Genomic DNA, 19,601 nt, shown 5'->3' with positions numbered 1-19,601 from the left:
TGTGAGGCCGTTCTCCTGGTGGACGCTTCAAACTCATTCAACATACTTAACCGCAAGGCCGCACTGCACAACATCAAGATCAAGTGTCCAAGTTTTGCAAAGTATGTTGAAAACTCCTATAGGAATCCATCAGAACTTTATATAGTAAACAACAAGGCTCTAAGAGGGGATACCATCATACAGTCAACAGAGGGAACAATGCAGGGGGACCCCTGTTGCAATGGCAATGTATGCAATAGGCGTATCCGTGATCCAACACACAATAAAATTTGAAACAACTGAGGTCAAGCAAGTGGCGCATGCTGATGACCTTACAGGAGCAGGAAAAGTGGAGGACATCAAAAAGTGGTGGGACTTGGTAACATCACGAGGCCCACAAATAGGGTACCACCCAAACACCAGCAAGTCTTCCCTCATTGTGAAGCCAGAACATTATGAATGGGCAATGGAGGTGTTCGGTGGAAGTGAGATCAAAATAACAAAGGCTGGCCAAAGACACCTAGGCGCAGTAATTGGCACGACGGACTTCAAAACCGAGTACGTAGCGGGAAAGGTGAATGAGTGGGTTAGGGAAATCCAAGCTCTGTCTGAGATTGCTAACACAGATCCACATGCGGCTTTTGCGGCATTCACCCATGGAGTCAAGCATCACTGGAACTACCTGATGCGCACTATCCCTGATATCGGACCCCTCCTCCACCCTCTGGAAGAAGCTATCAGCGTCAATTTCATTCCCAAATTAGTGAAACACCCTCACTTAACCCCAGCAGAAAGATCACTCCTTGCACTACCACCGAGACTGGGAGGAACGGGACTGACCAATCCAGAGGAGAGTGCCGCGACCGAACATGAAAACTCAGTTAAACTCACGGCAGCCCTCACGGACCACTTAATAGCTCAGAATACAACAGGGGAGGTGGATACCAGTGAAGTAAACAAGATTCGAAGGTCCATTACGACAGAACGACAGCTCGGCCAAAGTGATAAGTTGCAGCAACTGTTGGTGCAAGTACTAGAGAATTTGAAAAAAAAGTAGCTATAGCGCAGGAGGTGGGCGCCTCGAACTGGTGACGGAAAGCAATACACCGATGACGTGGCAAGAAAATTTGGAAACAAAATGCGCGTGGGAAAAGTGTCTGTCGCGGTAAGATCTCTCACACAGGAATCCTCCGGTGGGGTGATGCCAATAAACAGAGAGACATTAAAACTATTGAAAGAGAAACATCCCCCTGCAAGCGAAGATGAAGGCATCAGGTTCCAGGGTGACTATATCCCACCAAATGCTGTCCTGTTCGAGAAAATAACAGGAGAGATGGTGTGGAAAAAGTCACTGAAGACTCGAGGAGGAGCCGGCCCTTCAGGTCTGGATGCAAACGGTTGGAGAGTCATCCTCAGCACAAACAAGTTTGGCCCTGTAGCAAGCGATCTCTGCACTGCCATTGCCGCCCTTGCAAGAAAGCTTGCATCCTCTTGCTGCCATCACCTCCAGGCCCTGACGGCCTGCCGCCTTATTCCTCTGGAAAAGAAACCAGGATGTAGACCTATAGGGGTGGGGGAAGTGCTGAGGCGGATCATCGGAAAGTGCATAATGGAGGTGGTAAAGGACGATGTCAGGGCAGCAGCAGGGAACCTACAAGTGTGTGCTGGCCACCAGGCTGGTGGGGAGGCGGCCATTCACGCCATGAGATTGATATTTGAGCAGCGTGATTGTGAGGCCGTTCTCCTGGTGGATGCTTCAAACGCATTCAACATACTTAACCGCAAGGCTGCACTGCACAACATCAAGATCAAGTGTCCAAGCTTTGCGATGTATGTTGAAAATTCGTATAGGAATCCTTCAGACCTCTACATAGTAAGCCACAAGGCTCTACGAGGTGATACCATCCTACAGTCGACCGAGGGAACAACACAGGGGGACCCCGTTGCAATGGCAATGTATGCAATTGGCCTATCAGTGCTCCAACAAGAAATAAAATTTGAAACAACTGGGGTCAAACAAGTGGCATATGCTGATGACCTTACAGGAGCAGGAAAAGTGGAGTGCATCAAAAAGTGGTGGGACCTGGTAACATGGCGAGGTCCACAAATAGGGAACCACCCAAACGCCAGCAAGTCCTTCCTCATCGTGAAGCCAGAACATTATGAACGGGCATTGGAGGTTTTTGGCGGAAGTGAGGTCAAAATAACTAAGGACGGCCAAAGACATCTAGGCGCAGTAATTGGCACTACGGACTTCAAGACGGAGTACGTAGCTGGAAAGGTGAATGAGTGGGTTAGCGAAATCCAAGCTCTGTCTGAGATTGCTAACACAGAGCCACATGTGGCCTTTGCAGCATTCACCCATGGAGTCAAGCATCGCTGAAACTACCTGATGCGTACCATCCCTGAGATCGGACCCCTCCTCCACCCTCTGGAAGAAGCTATCAGTGTCAAGTTCATTCCCAAACTAGTGAACACCCTGACTTAACCCCAGCAGAAAGAACACTTCTTGCACTTCCACCAAGACTGGGAGGGATGGGACTAACTAATCCAGAGGAGATTGCTGACACTGAACATCAAAATTCACTTAAGCTCACGGCAGCCCTCACTGACCACATAATAGCCCAGAATGCAACAGAGGAAGTGGACACCAGCGAAGTAAATAAGATCCGTAGGTCCATTACAACAGATCGGCAGCACTGCCAAAATGACATGTTGCAGCAACTATTGCTGCAGGTTCCAGAAAATTTGACAAAAAAAGTAGCTATAGCGCAGGAGGTGGGCGCCTCGAACTGGTTAACTACGTTACCGATAAGGGCAAATGGTTTCAGCCTTAACAAACAAGAATTTACAGATGCCATTGCTCTAAGGTACGGTTGGCCAGTAGATGGTTTGCCCTCCCAATGCGTGTGTGGCTCTTCCTATGATGGCGATCACGCCATGGTCTGCAAGAAGGGGGCTTCATATGCATGAGGCATGACGAGGTAAGGGATCTCACAGCAAATATGTTGAAGGAAATCTGCCGGGACGTCATGGTAGAACCGACCCTCCTTCCACTGGATGGCGAGATCTTCCAACACAGGACTTCAAACACATCTAACGAAGCCCGTGTGGACGTCAGTGCTCGAGGATTCTGGACGCGGGGACAGCGAGCTTTCTTCGACATCAGGATTTTTGATCCCATGGCCGCTTGTCACCGTAACCTAGCTCTCGATGCTGCACATAGGAGGAACGAGAACGACAAGAGAAGGGCATATGGGGAGAGAATTCAAAACGTTGATCAAGGCAGCTTCACTCCTCTAGTGTTCACAACCTCTGGTGGGATGGGCCCAAGTGCAAGATGTTTCTACGCCAGACTCGCGGAGTTGATCTCCGAACAGAAGCAGCAGCCCAGAAGTTATGTTACAGCCTGGATGAGATGTCGACTGTCCTTCTCTCTCCTTCGGTCGGCTTTGCTCTGCCTCAGGGGAACGAGAGCTTCTGCCCCTACTCCGACAACTGCTGCAGATATTGACTATGAGGCTACTGTCACTGAATGCTGCATAGATCTGCGGCTCAACTAATTTAACACAGATAGGATAGCTTCTTATGTATTAGGATATTTAATATAAGGTAAATAAATGGTGACGAAGGTGTGGCTATTGGGGGAGGCTGGAGGCCACGTTAAAAAAAAAAAAAAAAAGTAGTAGTAGTAGTAGTAGTAGTAGTGTGTGTGTGTGTGTGTGTGTGTGTGTGTGTGTGTGTGTGTGTGTGTGTGTGTGTGTGTGTGTGTGTGTGTGTGTGTGTGTGTGTGTGAGATCTAGAGGGGAAAGCAAAATTACTAAATAAGCTAGGTGGTGTCAAAATTGGTGTGTCATGTGGTGTTATGGCGTGTCAGGGGAGGTGTCAGGGGAGGTGTCAGGTGGTATGAGGAAAGAGAACTAGATAATACCAGGTAACGTCAAGTAGTATTAAGTGACACCAGAGTACACCAGGTAAGACCAGACAACACTAAGGAGCGCCAGATAACACTAGGTAAGACCAGACTCACCAGGTAGCACTATATAACACCAGGTAACACTATATAACACCAAGAAGCACCAGATACCACCAGGTAAGACCAGATAACACCAGGTATTACCAGATGACACCAGATAGCACCAGATAACACCAAGAAGCACCAGATACCACCAGGTAAGGCCAGATAACACCAGGTATTACCAGATGACACCAGGTAGCACCAGATGACACCAGGTAGCACCAGATAACACCAAGTAGCACCAGATAACACCAGGTAGCACTATATAACACCAGGTAACACTATATAACACCAAGAAGCACCAGATACCACCAGGTAAGAACAGATAACACCAGGTATTACCAGATGACACCAGATAGCACCAGATAACACCAAGAAGCACCAGATACCACCAGGTAAGAACAGATAACACCAGGTATTACCAGATGACACCAGGTAGCACCAGATGACACCAGGTAGCACCAGATAACACCAAGTAGCACCAGATAACACCAGGTAAGGCCAGATACCAACAGGTAACACCAAATAACACCAGGTAGCACCATATAACACCAGGTAGCACCATATAACACCAGGTAACACCATATAACACCAGGTAGCACTAGATAATACCGGGTAGCACCATATAACACCAGGTAGCACCATATAACACCAGGTAAGGCCAGATACCAACAGGTAACACCAAATAACACCAGGTAGCACTAGATAATACCGGGTAGCACCATATAACACCAGGTAGCACCATATAACACCAGGTAACACCATATAACACCAGGTAGCACCATATAACACCAGGTAGCACCATATAACACCAGGTAGCACCAGTTGGTCAAAATAATCAACCTCATCAAACAGAACAAAGTCAAGGTAGTAACAAACACGTCGTTAGCGTGTTGTGGCGTGTCCCCCCCCCGACCAGCCTCTGTCGTGGCTCCCAAACATGAGTTAGAGAGTCCGCGCTTCCAAACAAACGAGAGACTATTGTTCTGCTGTTTGTGTTTACCAAAAGAGTGCATTATTTATATTCGCGAGGGCTCCAGAGTGCTCACACGTAATTATAAAACCAGTTTGAAAATTCCTGGTTCATTTAGCGACATCAACAAACTATTGTGTGATATTAAAACAACCGGTATATGACAATAGAACTAATTTTGCGGGTAATTAACGAAGCAGCGATGCTACTTCTCTATACAATGTATATAAATACTGTATGTAGGACGCACTTTTTGTAAAGATTATATGTCAGGTGTTTAGAATTTTGTTGTGAGTTTAAATTAGTCTTGAGTGATGGGATATATTTGTGTAAGGTTTAAATCTATATAAAATTTTGTTGTTGTTCTTGATGTTAAATTTATTATTATTATTATTATTATTATTATTATTATTATTATTATTATTATCGTCACTCACAAATTATCACCATCGTTATTCATGTCATCATCATTACTCTATTTACCATCATCATCTTCAACATCATTATCTTCATTACCATATTCATCATCATCATCATCATCATCATCATCATCATCATCATCATCATCATCACCATCATTATTATATTTACAATCATCATTACCATCACTATTACTATGTTTACCATCATCATCATCATTACTATATTTACCATCATCATTACCATCACTATTACGATATTTACCATCACCATCATCACCATCATCATCATCTGTTATTCTATCACCATATATCTCCCGAATGAACACCAGAAACAAATAACTTAAGAGGAAGGGAGCAATAACAACAGCAACAACAATAACAACGAACAAAGACATAACAACAGACACAGTGTAAAATATTGGCCCAAAACAAATCAGTGAACGATTCTCAGGTTTCATAGACTGCCCTGTAGAAAATGGTCAGAGGAAGGTAGAGGAGAGAGGGACTGTGAGAAAAATGATTGTCATATTAAATATCACACAAGTGACTTCTGGCATTTGTTGAGGACCTAAAGAAATGAAGACCAAAAGAGTCTCTCTCTCTCTCTCTCTCTCTCTCTCTCTCTCTCTCTCTCTCTCTCTCTCTCTCTCTCTCTCTCTCTCTCTCTCTCGGGGTGCTCAGGTGTTAACACACTATTAACAACTAGAAGGAGGAAGCTTTTTCCCTGAGTTATTCGGTCAGAAAATTACCAGACACTTGTGTGGTAATTACTGCCTAATTACCCTCATTACGTCTGGGATACTCCTAAATGAGGAGTGTGTGTGTGTGCAAGTGGTGTGTGTGCATGTGGTGTGTGTGTGCATGTGGTGTGTGTGGGCGCAAGTGGTGTGTGTGCATGTGGTGTGTGTGTGTGTGTGTGTTTATTGTGCACCCCATACTCCTCCTGTGGGCTGTAGCACAAAAGGATTAGAGTACAGTTCACAAAGGGTCTGTATAACTAACCCCCGTGGTCAGGATATTATGGCATTGAATGTTGCAGAGTATTTCAAATAAATTTTTTGTTTAGTTCTGTACATAGAGGGTAACTTATTCGCAACTGCGTGAGTACAGGAGTGTGAGGCAATATGTCTGGCCGCACACTTTGTTATTCACGTTTCCGTGAGAGGTATTCAAGCACCTCGTGTGTTTGGTTGTATACATGGGAACTGATATAGCTACTGAGTGAAAAAAAGTGGACATAATCTTAATATGTCTGCTATCTTGCCATTAGAGATAAAGTGTTGTGCTATTTCACACACAGTGTGCTTGGACCTGTCCCTAAAAGGTTCTATCTTCACACAGTCGAGGACGCAGTGCTCGAGTGTGTGGCTATATGTCTGGCCACACACTTTACATTTAGTCTTGTTTACACTTGCTTGAGGGATATACTGTAGAGGTACTTATATCCTAACCTTAATCTAGCGGTTACAGCATCTTGTAATCTAGTGATCTTGTCACTTGCTCCATATACATGTTTCATTTGATACATCTCAACATGGTGGACAACGGATTGACTAGTGCCTGTTTGCACTTGTCTGCTTGCGTCAAATTCATCAATAAGCTCCTTCCTAATTACAGTTTTAAGGGTTCTTTTTGACAGACCCAGATTGTATCAACAGTGACTTTGTTAGACGCGAGTTTGGCGAGGGCATCAACTCTGTCATGTTCTTCTAGGCCTATGTGAGAGGGGATCCACAACAGTTTGATCTTGACACCCCGGTCAACAAGGTACGCATATTTGTGTCTGGCTTCAGAGACAAGCGCGTGACAACTTAGGTTGAGGGTGTCAAGTGCAAGTAGTGACTGTGGTTTCAATAAATTTAATAGCTGTGAGTATGGCAACTAATTCAGTTTGTGGGAGGGCTGGAAGTGCTACCGTTGTGACTGTGTGTGTGTGTGTGTGTGTGTGTGTGTTAGACAGTATCCGAGAAAGCACAAAGTGAATAAGAGAGAGATACTTACCCCCGGAGTGTTCGGGGAGAAAGTCGACACTCACCTGTAGGGAGAAGAGAGACATTAGTGGGACACGTAGTACAGGTGCGGATTATGTCATAGAGAATATAAACGTACTAGTTGCAAATTATCTATGAAAAATATATTGCTTTCAATCACCTGAAATTATATCTCTTACCTAAAATTCTCTCTCTCTCTCTCTCTCTCTCTCTCTCTCTCTCTCTCTCTCTCTCTCTTCATCTTTCATTCTAAATTCTCTTTGTGTCTCCCATTCGTCTTCTTCTTGCTCTACCTGTTCTTCTAGTGTTTTCACTTCCTGATTTATTATCTTATTAATATTGAATTTGTCACATACTTCCTCTCTCTCTCTCTCTCTCTCCTCATTTTAAATTCATTTATCCTGGGGCAATAAGTTTCAATCTTTACGACTCTTGTTCAGCGTTTTATTTCTGTGTGTGGAGACAGTTCTCTAGGCTGGCGTCAGCGGCCCTCTCCTTGCCCCTCACTGGCCTCTCCTGGACTTCTTGCTTGGCCCTCTCCTTGCCCTCAATAGCTCTTTCCTTGCCCTCACTGGCCCTCTCTTTGGCCTGAGTGATCTCCTCCTGGCCCTCATTGGCCCTCTCCATGCCCTCAGGTTTCCTTAGACCAGCCCATATCCTACTGTTTTATCCCGTGTACTGTTCGTATTATATTCTACTACTGTTATTTGTATTCTAGTTTGGCTATCTTTAAACAACCTCTCACTCTCTCTCTTGACATTTCCAACAGCTATATGCCAGGCCCTCCCCACCGTCTCTCTCTCTCTCTCTCTCTCTCAACCACTACCATATTTTGGTCATATGCTAAGGATGCCTACCTTAAAAATCTTAGCCTACTTATTATGACAAATACCATCACACAACACAAAAATAAATCTGACATTTCCCCAGTAACGTCTTCCAGGGTACAAAATCCGCCACAGACGTCCATTATATGATTCCCTGAGAACCAGAGACACTGACTGTCAGCCTTTACTCAAGGCCTCCCTCTTTGCTGTCACTCGGACTGGACTATAACGATTATCTAGCGATGACAAAATGACAGAAATTGTCCATGGTGTCGTTTTCGTTGGTGAGCTCTGAGGTTGCTCAAGAGGCCGATACGGGACCGGCAGGGTCGTGTCAAGATGTTGCACGTGTGGTGGGTTACATCTAGTGCGACAGGGTGTATAGTCGAACATCGTGCGGTATTTCTCCATGATTGCCCCCTGGATACCGGTATCGATTTGGCATTTATTTAGGTTTGTCATGAGTGTATCCACGTACTTATTATATTGCCCGTCTACGGGTGACGTCGCCAACCGAACTTATTTGGTATTGAAAAAGGTCGGCCTTGATCACGTTATAGTTGGTGTCAGCAAGGATACCGGCATATATCCTCCTGTCTCCCCAGCGGACTCGGAGGATGGATCGAAGATTACGCTGGTGAAAACTCTAAAAAGGATCTCGAGATCTCGCCTGTATGTGATCCATTTCTCGCTGCTGGATAGACAAGCAGCTTTGTTGACAGTGTCAACTCCTGGCTAAAGGCCTAACATACTTATGTAATTTTCAGGATATCAGTGGAGGACAACTGAACCCAAATAAGATAATTAGGAGTTTAAATCTTTGACTCCTGAAGACCATCAACAGTATTTTATTATATGGTCTACTGTTTACTGGGTTAAGACATAGTATCACATAACAGCTTAATTAATATAATTAGCAGTCATTCTCAAGCCTTTACTCTGAGCCACACCATCAAGACAACCCTCGCTCCCTGCTGTCGTCCTGAGCTGGCCAGGTGTGTGTAATAATAATAATAATAATAATAATAATAAAATAATAATAATAATAATAATAATAATAATAATAATAATAATAATAATAATAATAATAATAATAATAATAATTAACGGTTTATTGAAAAAAAATCTGCAGCCCGAGGGCTGAAAATATACATTGGACAAAAATGACTTATTACATACAAAGACATGGGGTGGGTGGGTCGTTTAACAAAAGCTTTCATTACTGAAAGAAGAAGGAACAAGGATTGAACATACAAATTATTATAGTTTACAGTTGATGGCCTGGGCCTGGGCTGGTCATGGAGACACCAGGTGGAGTGGTGTTCACGTGGTGTAGTAACTCGCCCTCGGGTGTTGATATGAAGGACCTCACGTGGTCATGGAGACACCGGTTGGTGTGGTGTTCATGTGGTGTAGTAACTCGCCCTCGGGTGTTGATATGAAGGACCTCACGTGGTCATGGGGACACCGGGTGGTGTGGGGTGGTGTCACAGTACCTCACCCTACTGGGTGGTGTTGTTTTATCTCGTAGTCAGGGGTGAAGCCGACCCACTGTTGTTCCCATGGTGGACTGATTAGCACCTCCTGGTCAGAAGATGGCGGTCAGTTCCCAAGGGTGCTTATCTTACTGGATGGGTCACGGCTCTCACTGGTACTGTCTAGTGCTGAATTCACTAGCTTAAACACTGTTCATCACTGTTCAACACTGATCGTCTGATCCCACTTCTTTCCAAAACGAAATTGTCACTTTTGATTATGTTGATATCCCGGTAGTGAGGATGGGTTGGGGATAGGGACTTGAGGAATGGGCCGAAAATTGGCCATGGGGGGCTGCTGCTCAGCAGGAGCAGCGCCTGAATAGGTCTCGACCCTACGGTGGTCAAGGATGTGTGTGTGTGTGTGTGTGTGTGTGTGTGTGTGTGTGTGTGTGTGTGTGTGTGTGTGTGTGTGTGTGTGTGTGTGTGTGTGTGTGTGTGTCTGTGTGTGTCACTCCACAGCTGTTTCAGTTTCGTGTATTTCGTGTTTCTTCTGAGCAGTGATAAATATTTTTTTCTGGCTTAGCAAGTTTTTATCTTCTTCATCAGTCTTATTAATACTATCTTTGCTGTGGGATCGTCACTCAATCTATTCTTCCTTCCTCACAGTTATCGGTCCCTTGCCTCCTCCCTTCTTTCCTTTGTTAGTCCCATCTCTCTTTTATGTCCCTCTCAACCACACTTTTCCACTTTTCTCTTCCTCTCCTTTTCTTTCTCTGCAGTCACTAGCTACACTTCCTCTCTTGTTTACATCCATTTTAACTCCATTTCTCTATCTATAAATCTTCACCCATCCTCCTCCTACCCTCCACTTGCCTTCCTATGGTTTAATTTTATGAACTCACTTCGCTATGAGTTATTGTTCTTCATTCTAATAATTTTTCAGCAGTATAGCACGGTCGTGTCGCATATCACACCAACCACCCCTGGACTGTGCAAAGAGTTAGCTACTGTAGGAAGAAGCTGAAATTCCCAATATCAGGACCGACCTTAATAGACTGGACCGACCTTACAGGCAACTCAGAATCAGAGGATTTTCTTGAAACAAATCAGGACTGTTTCTTAAGTCAACATATATCTGAACCCACCCAGGGTAATAATATACTCGATTTAGTTCTGTCAAACAGAGAAAACCCCATTAGTAATGTCGAGGTTGGGAATGAACTAGTTAACAGCTCGATTTAGTTCTGTCAAACAGAGAAAACCCCATTAGTAATGTCGAGGTTGGGAATGAACTAGTTAACAGCCATCACAAAGAAGTGAGATTCAAAGAAGAACTTAATGTCAGTCTCAAGGAAAATTCTATGAAAGTCCCAGATTTCAGAAGGGCAAACTTTGATAGGTTGAAAAGGCAGCTGAGAGAAGGGGTATCACGTTTGGGGATGGATTACATGACCTCACACAATGTACCCACAGAGGGCAACCTCACTTTACCTGAAGACCTGACAACAATATCCTCACAAAATATGACAGTTGAGGATGACTTGATAACGAGATCTGAGGTTGCCGAGTTCCACAACAATTTAAATAATGAGTTACTTAATGCACAAAGGCAGAACATACCATACAGAAAACTCAGTTCAATCAACAATGACCCCAAATGGATAAATAATTATTTAAAGAATATTATTGGACAAAGGAAGACTGTAGGTAGGAGAATAAATCGTGGTGAAGTTTGCCTCCGAGATTACTATAAGGTATTGGTCGGTAGGGTTAAGACCGAGATAAGAAAAGCAAAGAGGAATAATGAACTGAAGATAGCAAGGGAGGCGAAGTCAAACCACCAAGGGATTCCATCAAATGTATCAAACTAAAACACGAGATATGATTGGACCAATACAGTCAGATACCGGCGAGCTAACTGATAACGACGGAGAAATGAGCAATAATCTGAATAAATATTTTTCAACAGTTTTCTCCATCGAAAATTTAAACATGATACCCGAGGCTTCGACTCTATACAGAGATAGTGAAGAAAATAAATTAAGCGAGATAGTAGTGACTAGTAACGATGTTAGTAAGCAAATAGACAAACTAAAGCCTTATAAGTCAGCTGGTCCCGTTGAGATATTTGCCAGAGTATTAAAGGAATGTAAGGAAGAACTAAGTATTCCCTTAGCAAAGTTGTTTAACATGTCCTTAAAAACGGGTGTAGTACCAGAATCCTGGAGGATAGCGAATGTAATACCGATTTTCAAGAAGGGAGATAGATCACTATCCTCTAACTACCGTCCAATCAGTCTAACATCAATTGTAGGCATTGCTGGAAGCAATAATTTCAAACTCTATTTGAGAACACCTGAGAAGCACAAGTTGAACAATGATTCCCAACATGAGCTACACAAGTGAGCGTTCATGTCTGACTCAAACATTCTTTTCAAATGTTTTGAATCAGTGGATGACGGGCACGAAAGACTAATAGGAAAATTAAGGCTAATGGAATTGGAGGAGATATTCTAAATGGATTAGGGCGTAGTTACAGGACGGGCCAGGGAAACAGGAGTAGTTGTTGTTTATTTATTTGAGATTGTCGGACCATAGTCCGACAAACTTTTGTCTGTAGGCGGCCCGTTTGGAAGTTCCGGCTGGAGCTCTTGAAACCCAGACAGGATTCCGGGATGGAAGGAGGAACGGGCTGTAACGAGGGATGGTTTCCGTCGCTCGTTTGCTTGTTTAAAGCCCCCACTAGAAGAAACCGAGGTGAGAAGGTCACTGCTGCCTCGTCGCATGCCAGACACGATCCAGCCTTCACAGCAGCTGTTACTTCACTCAGCTGTTTGATTCCAACTCTGGTTGTGTACTCCTCTGAGGTTTCTGGGGCTCGTGGGTTGATTTCCCAGTCCTTCACTATTCTGCTGTCAACTCCAGCCACCTACTCCAGCTACTGCCGCGGCTGTTACGTGATCGCCACTTCCTCCACGCCCCATCCATCGTTCGTGCCCTGGCGTCTCTCCTGTGTGGCAAGACATCGCCCAGCAACGCCGGCGCCAAAGTAGGGAAGCAGCCCTGGACCTTCCTCCAGAAGCGGATCACAGCGTTACCAGAACATTCCACTGTGCGCAGTTTAGGAGGAAGATTCATCTGCAGCCATAGGAAATACCTGTTCTTTGTCGTATTGATTGTTTGTTTAAGTAATTGTTTGACTCCAGTGCTGTTTTATTTAATATTTGTGTGAGTGGTGTCAGGTTAAATTAGGATTAATTTTTGTTGTAATGAGGTGTCAATCTCTAACAGTTGTTTTGTTACCCCTTGAAACTAAGTGGTTCTTGACTTTCCTCTTTATAAAGATCCTGATTAGGCTGGCAAAGGCCATGGCCTTTACAAAGTGTCCTACCTGCAGCTATGAAAAGGATACTGCAGGTTTGCAGAGTGAGCGGACCCTCGGTCATTGAGCCTTACCACCAACCCTACTCTTGACGTGGTCGGATTTCGGGTGGCGAACCCCCGAACTTGGGTCCGCACTTTGCTGGGGGTGGATACTTCCTAAGCTATCTGGGTGGTGGGTATCGTGCTGATGACCTGGAGAAGGTGGTGAATGTGGTTTGTTTGGCCTTCAGGTTTGGAGTGGCCGATGGTGTGTTAATGTTCTTCTTACAGTTTCGAATTCTGTACCGAGACTTTGTGACTTCACTTGTCGAGAGATAGTGTTCCAGGTTGGCCGCAGGCTCCTGACAGCCAGAGTGCATTCCCTACGACATTATCCGATCATCTGCCAGGTGCCTTTACCCCAGTCGTAGTCGATGAAGGCTGACTTGGGTTTGTCATGTCAATGTTTTCTTGTCCACGAATGGTGGTTCCCCTTTGTAGCCACCAGGTACCATTTGGCTGATTGGGAACTAGCGTTAAGCGTCAAGAGCTCTTTGGATGTAGACTTGCAGTCTTTCTGGGTGGTTCTTGATCTGTTGCACGCTTGCTGGAACTTGAATGTGTACACTTCAAAACGCTTTGGCTGCCTTGCTGCTTCGTCAGCCATGTCATTTCCCCCGATCCCTACATGATTGGGAATCCAGTGCAAGACGACTGGGCGATTTTGTCTTTGGAAGTCCTGTAGCTGTGCGAGGATCAGTTATGATGTGGACGTTGTCTCTGTTGAATGCTGTTGCAGCGCCTGCATGGCAGTTTCAGTCATTGAATTATGGTGGACATTTGTGTTCTGTTACAGCATGTGGGCCTTTGACATTGCTACCAACTCTGTTTTGTAAGTGGAGCAGCCATTATAAAGTCTCCATAGAGAAGTCTGATCTTGATGTACATAAGAACTATAGAATGGTGGAAACTTCTACAGCGGGCCTATTGGTATACTGGGCGGTGCGTGTACAACCCCTATTGCTCATGGCATCTAACCTATGTTTGAAGCTATCAAATTATTCAGTTAATGATGATGTTGGTAGCGGTTCCCATTCATCCCTTTCTCTGTTTCCAAACCATTACCTATTTCGCGCCTAAACCTAAATATGTCTAATTTAAAACCATTGTTACAGAGTTCGCTCCTGGTTGGATAGTTTAGTACACCTTTGTAATGTCCCCTTTGTTTTAGCCCTGACTTCATTTATCCACACCTCTATCAGGTCGCCCCTTGCTCTACGTCTCTCGAGGTGCAAATTCCAGATGCTTTAACCTGACTTTCTCCAAAGGTTCCTAATGCCGGGATTAGTCTTGTCATTCTCCTCTGAATTTTAAAGTTCTATATCATTCTGCAATACAGTGAACTAAGCACTATAATGGCATCCAGGTGTGGGCTCTAGCGGCAAAGATACAGTTTTATGATGACCTCGCTAGTCTTGTAACTAACACTCCTTTGTATATATGAACCCAAGTACTTTATTAGCCTTATTCTGAGCAAAAGCACATTGTTAACTTGGCTTAGGTTCCTACTTATCATTACTCTAAATCTCTCTCACAGTCAAGATTTCAATGGTATCGTTACTCATCCTGGTAACTCGTTTCCCTAGCTCTATACTGGTACTTTACATTTTGTCCGTTGAATTTTATCACCATTTTCGGGCCATTCAAGAAAAAATTTGTTGCAAATCTTCCTGAAGTTTTTCTGGAGTCCTTGTCAAGATTTAATAACCGTCTATTTTAGTGTCATCCAACAAATTTACTTATGTTGCTGTCTATGCCGATATCTATGTCGTTTATGTATATAATAGGTGCTTAATGGCCCAAGTACTGAGCCTTATGAAACTCCACCTAGTGGCAGATTTGCTCCAATGGGATTTAGTGCCGTTAATGCTCACTAGCTGTTTCCTGTCCTGTAACCACGCCTTAATCCATTTAAGGATATTACCTTTGATGCCACATGTGCTTCTACCTTTCTAATTAGTCTTTCATGGGTCTCTGTCCGAGGAAGCACCTTCAAGTCGGAATATACCACATCATAATTGTGCCCTAGATCCCACCGCGTTTGAAAACTGATGTAGTCAGAATGTTAATTGATTGGACAGACATGAGCGCCAGCTTGGCGAAGTCATGCTGGGAATCATTGATCAATGGGGTGCTTCTCAGGTGATTTCAGGTGGGTTAGAAATGGTGCTTCAGTAATTTACCTACTATTGATGTTAGACTGATTGGGACGGTAGTTGGGGACAGTGATCTATCCGCTTCTTGTCCCGATTATACATTAGCTATCCTCAGGATTCTAATTTGCAACACCTGTTTTATAGAACATGTTAAACATAACTTTGCTAAGGGCGCTACTTCAGCTCTTCCTTACATTCGCTTTAATACTCACCAGCCAAATATCTCATCAGGACCAGGTGACTTATTAGGCTTTAGTTTGTCCTATTTGCTTACTAACATCGTTACCTAGTCACTACTATCTTGCTTAATTTGTTTTCTTCACTATCTCCTGAATAGAGTCGGTGCCTCCCGGATATCATGTTTAAATTTTCGGTGAGGTGAAAACTGTTGAAAATATTTATTCAGATTGTACTCATTCTCCGTTGTTATCGGTAGGCTTTCGCCGGTATCTGACACGTATTGGTCCTATCTTTTCGTGTTTTAGTTTGATACATTTGTGCAGAATCCTTTGGGGTTTGTCTTCTACCTCACTATCACTTACTCATTATTCCTCTTGGCACCATCTCTGGTTTTTAACCCTACTAGCCAAACCTTATAATAATCCGGAGAGTAGAAATTTTGCCCTGATTTATCCTTCTACCTATATAGCCTTCCTTTGGCTAATGATGTTCTTGAAATAATTATTTATCATTTAGAGTCATTGTTGTCTGAGCTATGGAGTTTTTGTATGGTATGTTCTGCCTTTGTGCATTAAGTAACTCTTATTTAGGTGGTGGAACTACGGCAATTTCAGATCAAGTTATCAGGTCAGTCTCAGCCGTCATGTCTCCTGTGATGCAGTGAGGTCGCCCTCTATAGATTCTGCATTCACAAATTGAGATCACCTCATAGAGTCATGTAACTCCCCCCATGGCGACACCCCATCCCTCAGCTGCCTCTTCAAACTGTCTGAAGTTTGCCTTTGGAAATGTGTGCTTTAGTGGAATTTTCATACGTCTGCCCTGAAAATCAACAGATCTAATTTCTTTGTGGTAAGCTCTTTGCAATGGGTTCCCTACCCTGTGGCATTGCTAATAGGGTTTTCTCTGTTCGACAGAACTAATCGATGTAATATGCGGGTGGGTTCAGTTCATATGTTGTGGAAACAGTCACCGTTGTTCGAGAAAATCTCTGATTCTGAGTTACCTGTAAGGTCGGCGGTCCAATCTATTTGGCCAAAGGTTAAAGTCGCCTACTATACAGACTTTGTTGTGTACTGGAAGCCCCTCGCATTTCTCATCCCAGATAAATTACGGCTCATTTACTCTATCAAGATTGGGAGTTCTCACTATTACTCCTGTGATTAATTTTTCCCTACCGTCGGTGAATTCTATCCAAATTGTTTCTGTATTCCGCTCAGTTTTTATTTTGTAATTATTTCACACTTCTAGTTATCCTGACATAGATTGCTACCCCGCCTCCTTTTTCTGGTCTGCTTACACATATAGGTATGGAACGATTTGTAACCAATTTGAGTATTCGACCGTTAACTCACGTGATTTAGGTTGATCCATGTTTTCGTGAATCACTGTATATATCGATTTTCGGTACATACCAAGGCCCTAATATCATCCATTTGTTCTCTACTTGTACTACTGCGTATTGACATTTAAGTTTGTCCGTGTTGTCCTGAGTCCTCCTTTACGGCGTTTGGTTTAAAACTCCCTGTCTAATTTAGTTTGTCATCATTCTAACACTATTTCCTGTAATCTTTCCACTTTGTTCTACCCCTCCCCTGCAGTCTCCTCCACCCCCATGCCCATGTTTCCCCTAGCAGTTTAAAGGCTTGATATCTTTTGAACCTATCAAGGCCAACTGGGGTTGCCACCCCATCGAGACAGGTATACCCCATCCCCAACACCAAAGGTCTCTTCTCTGGCAAGTTGTCCCCAAGCGTCAATAGGCCTGGACTGATATTGCAATATCCGTCAAGCGACCGTTATTTCTAACTGCCCTTGACAACCATTCATTGCTAACTCTCCTTCTGACAGGACACCTACATAGGGATCACTCAGTTAGTCTATATGATCTATAGCTGTCTTGAACATCAGAAGCTCTGCTCCCGCAGAGCAGCATGTTTGCACTCCTGCACCTGTTAATAATGGTTGTTCCATTTACCAACAGATATTGTCCATCCTGTCCTTCTCTTTACAGCCTCTGGCAAACACACCCTCATCCTAGTTTTATTTTTACCACAAAAGGCTCTGTTCAAGTACCTTACCTGTGAGTCACCAACAATTAAAGTTTTTATACCTTCCTTGTCAGCCCTGTCCCTGACTGTACTAACGTTCATTTCGTCTATCAAGGAACTGAACGAGTTGTTACACTTGGCTGTTGTTGTCGTTGTTGTATCCTTGGTGTGTTTCTTCATCACCAGTTTGGTAGTCCCTCTCCTCACAACCTTCCATTCTCCTGAGTTTTCGTCATTCACCGGCTTTCCTTGTCTTGTTTCTTCCTTCATCCTTGTTATCTCTTCCTTTAATTTCATGTTTTCTTCCTCTAATTTCAGGTTTTTTTTCCTTGGTACTCTCTAACTCGGCCCACAGAAGGGCGTAACCCCGTTTACAAGTAGCACTAGCCATATCTGGTAATTATCCCCGGGAGCAGAGCTAAGCTGCCGTGACCTTTCCTCTAGTGATGTTTTGGGTCCAACGAGCCGGTGTCTCGGTGGCTATGGCTTCCTGAGTTAATCTTTTGAGGTCCTCCTTCTGGAGGTTAGCTTTGCTATCACCTAGTCGGTGATTTGGAATGTGGCTGGTGGAGGGCTCCATGGTGGTGGAACTATATAATCCCTGTCTTGTATGTCTTGAATGCTTTTGGTGAGTGTTTCTGCTTGCAGGTGACTGATGACCTAGCTTACCTCATGCGACCAGGTGTTCCCTCGCACTCTATGGTCGAGGTGGAGGGAGGTACTGAATCGCGTTTTGGCACCTGTGGGCTTATCTGATCTACAGATTTTTGCGAGGAGTCCGGCTGTCACCTGCTTGACTCGTACTGCCAGGGGTGGTAGTTCAGTTCCATTTGCAAACTGCATATTCTGGTTTCCACATGAGTGCTCTGAGCATGGTCCTGAGAGCATTATTTTGGATAACTTCTAGCTTAGCTATCTGGTCTTCTCTCAGTCCAATGAGCGCTGGAGCACTGTAAACTATAAACTACCAGCGATCTGATGGCAGCCGTATAGTAGGCTTTGAGCACGTCTATGTTCGCTCCTGCAATTGTGCTAGTGAGCGACCTCATTATGTTGTGTCTGCTCTTCGTCCTGTGCCTGATATACTCGAGTTACGGCTTGAAAGTGAGTTACTAGTCGAACCAAATTCCAAGATACTGGTGGGTGTTGGTCCAGACTACCGGCGTGTTTTGTATGGAGAGCATCATGTCTGGCGTCTCTGTGCAGACGACCATCGCTTTCGACTTGGCTGGATTTATCTTGAGTCCAAGTCTGTTGCACTCCTCTTCAATAAGTTGGAGTGCGTGTTGCGTGTTGGCTAGTCTGTTTGCTCCTCTTACTATGAGCTGAAAGTCGTCTGCATATCAGAGGATCTTGGCTGTTTGTCTGAAAGGTAGTCTTACTAGATTTTCCATCAGGACATTGAACAGCGTTGGACTGAGGATGCGTCCTTGTGGGGTTCCGTTTTCGTGGGCCCTGTAGCTTGACGTTGCCCCCTGAAAGCGTACTCTTGCTTCTCTCTGTGTAAGATAGTTCTGGATCCACCCCGGCAACCTTCCTTTGACGCCTTTCTTCGGCGAGCGTCGTTATAATGGCCAGTGGATTTGCTAGTTCGAAGGCCTTCTCCAAGTCGAGGAAGACCACCAAAGCTGGTTTGTTTTCCACTGTGCTGAGTATCTCGGCAATGTTATTACTTGTGCCGGTGTTCTCGGTGTAAGCAAAAATGTGAGGGTGTGGGCTGCCGACTTTCCATTTGAGCCTGGTGAGAGCCATTCTTTCTCCCGCCTTCGCTATGCAACTGAGGAGGGAGATGGGTCTTGGTTTATCTGGTTCTCTGGGATTCGGAATGGGCTGTATATTTGCCTTCTTCCATTTCGGTGGAAGTCTCTGTGCTATCCACGAGGCGTTGATGACTTGTAGCAACGCCTCGTGCCCGGCTTCTCCGGCATGGGAAAGCATGGAGTAGGTGATCTTGTCGGCCTCAGGTGCTGTGTCCTTGCTTCGTTTTATCGACTTCTGGAGTTCTTCCTGGTTGAAGGGTTTGTCGTTGTCATCCTCAACATTGCAGGCCTCTTCGATCATCTGGAGTCTGACCTGTTGCAGACGCCGTTGTGTCTCCTCCCC

Source organism: Homarus americanus, unplaced genomic scaffold (genome assembly GCF_018991925.1).
Source record: "Homarus americanus isolate GMGI-L3 unplaced genomic scaffold, GMGI_Hamer_2.0 scaffold32929, whole genome shotgun sequence".
Lineage (NCBI taxonomy): Eukaryota > Metazoa > Arthropoda > Malacostraca > Decapoda > Nephropidae > Homarus > Homarus americanus.
This window is presented reverse-complemented; position numbering follows the sequence as displayed.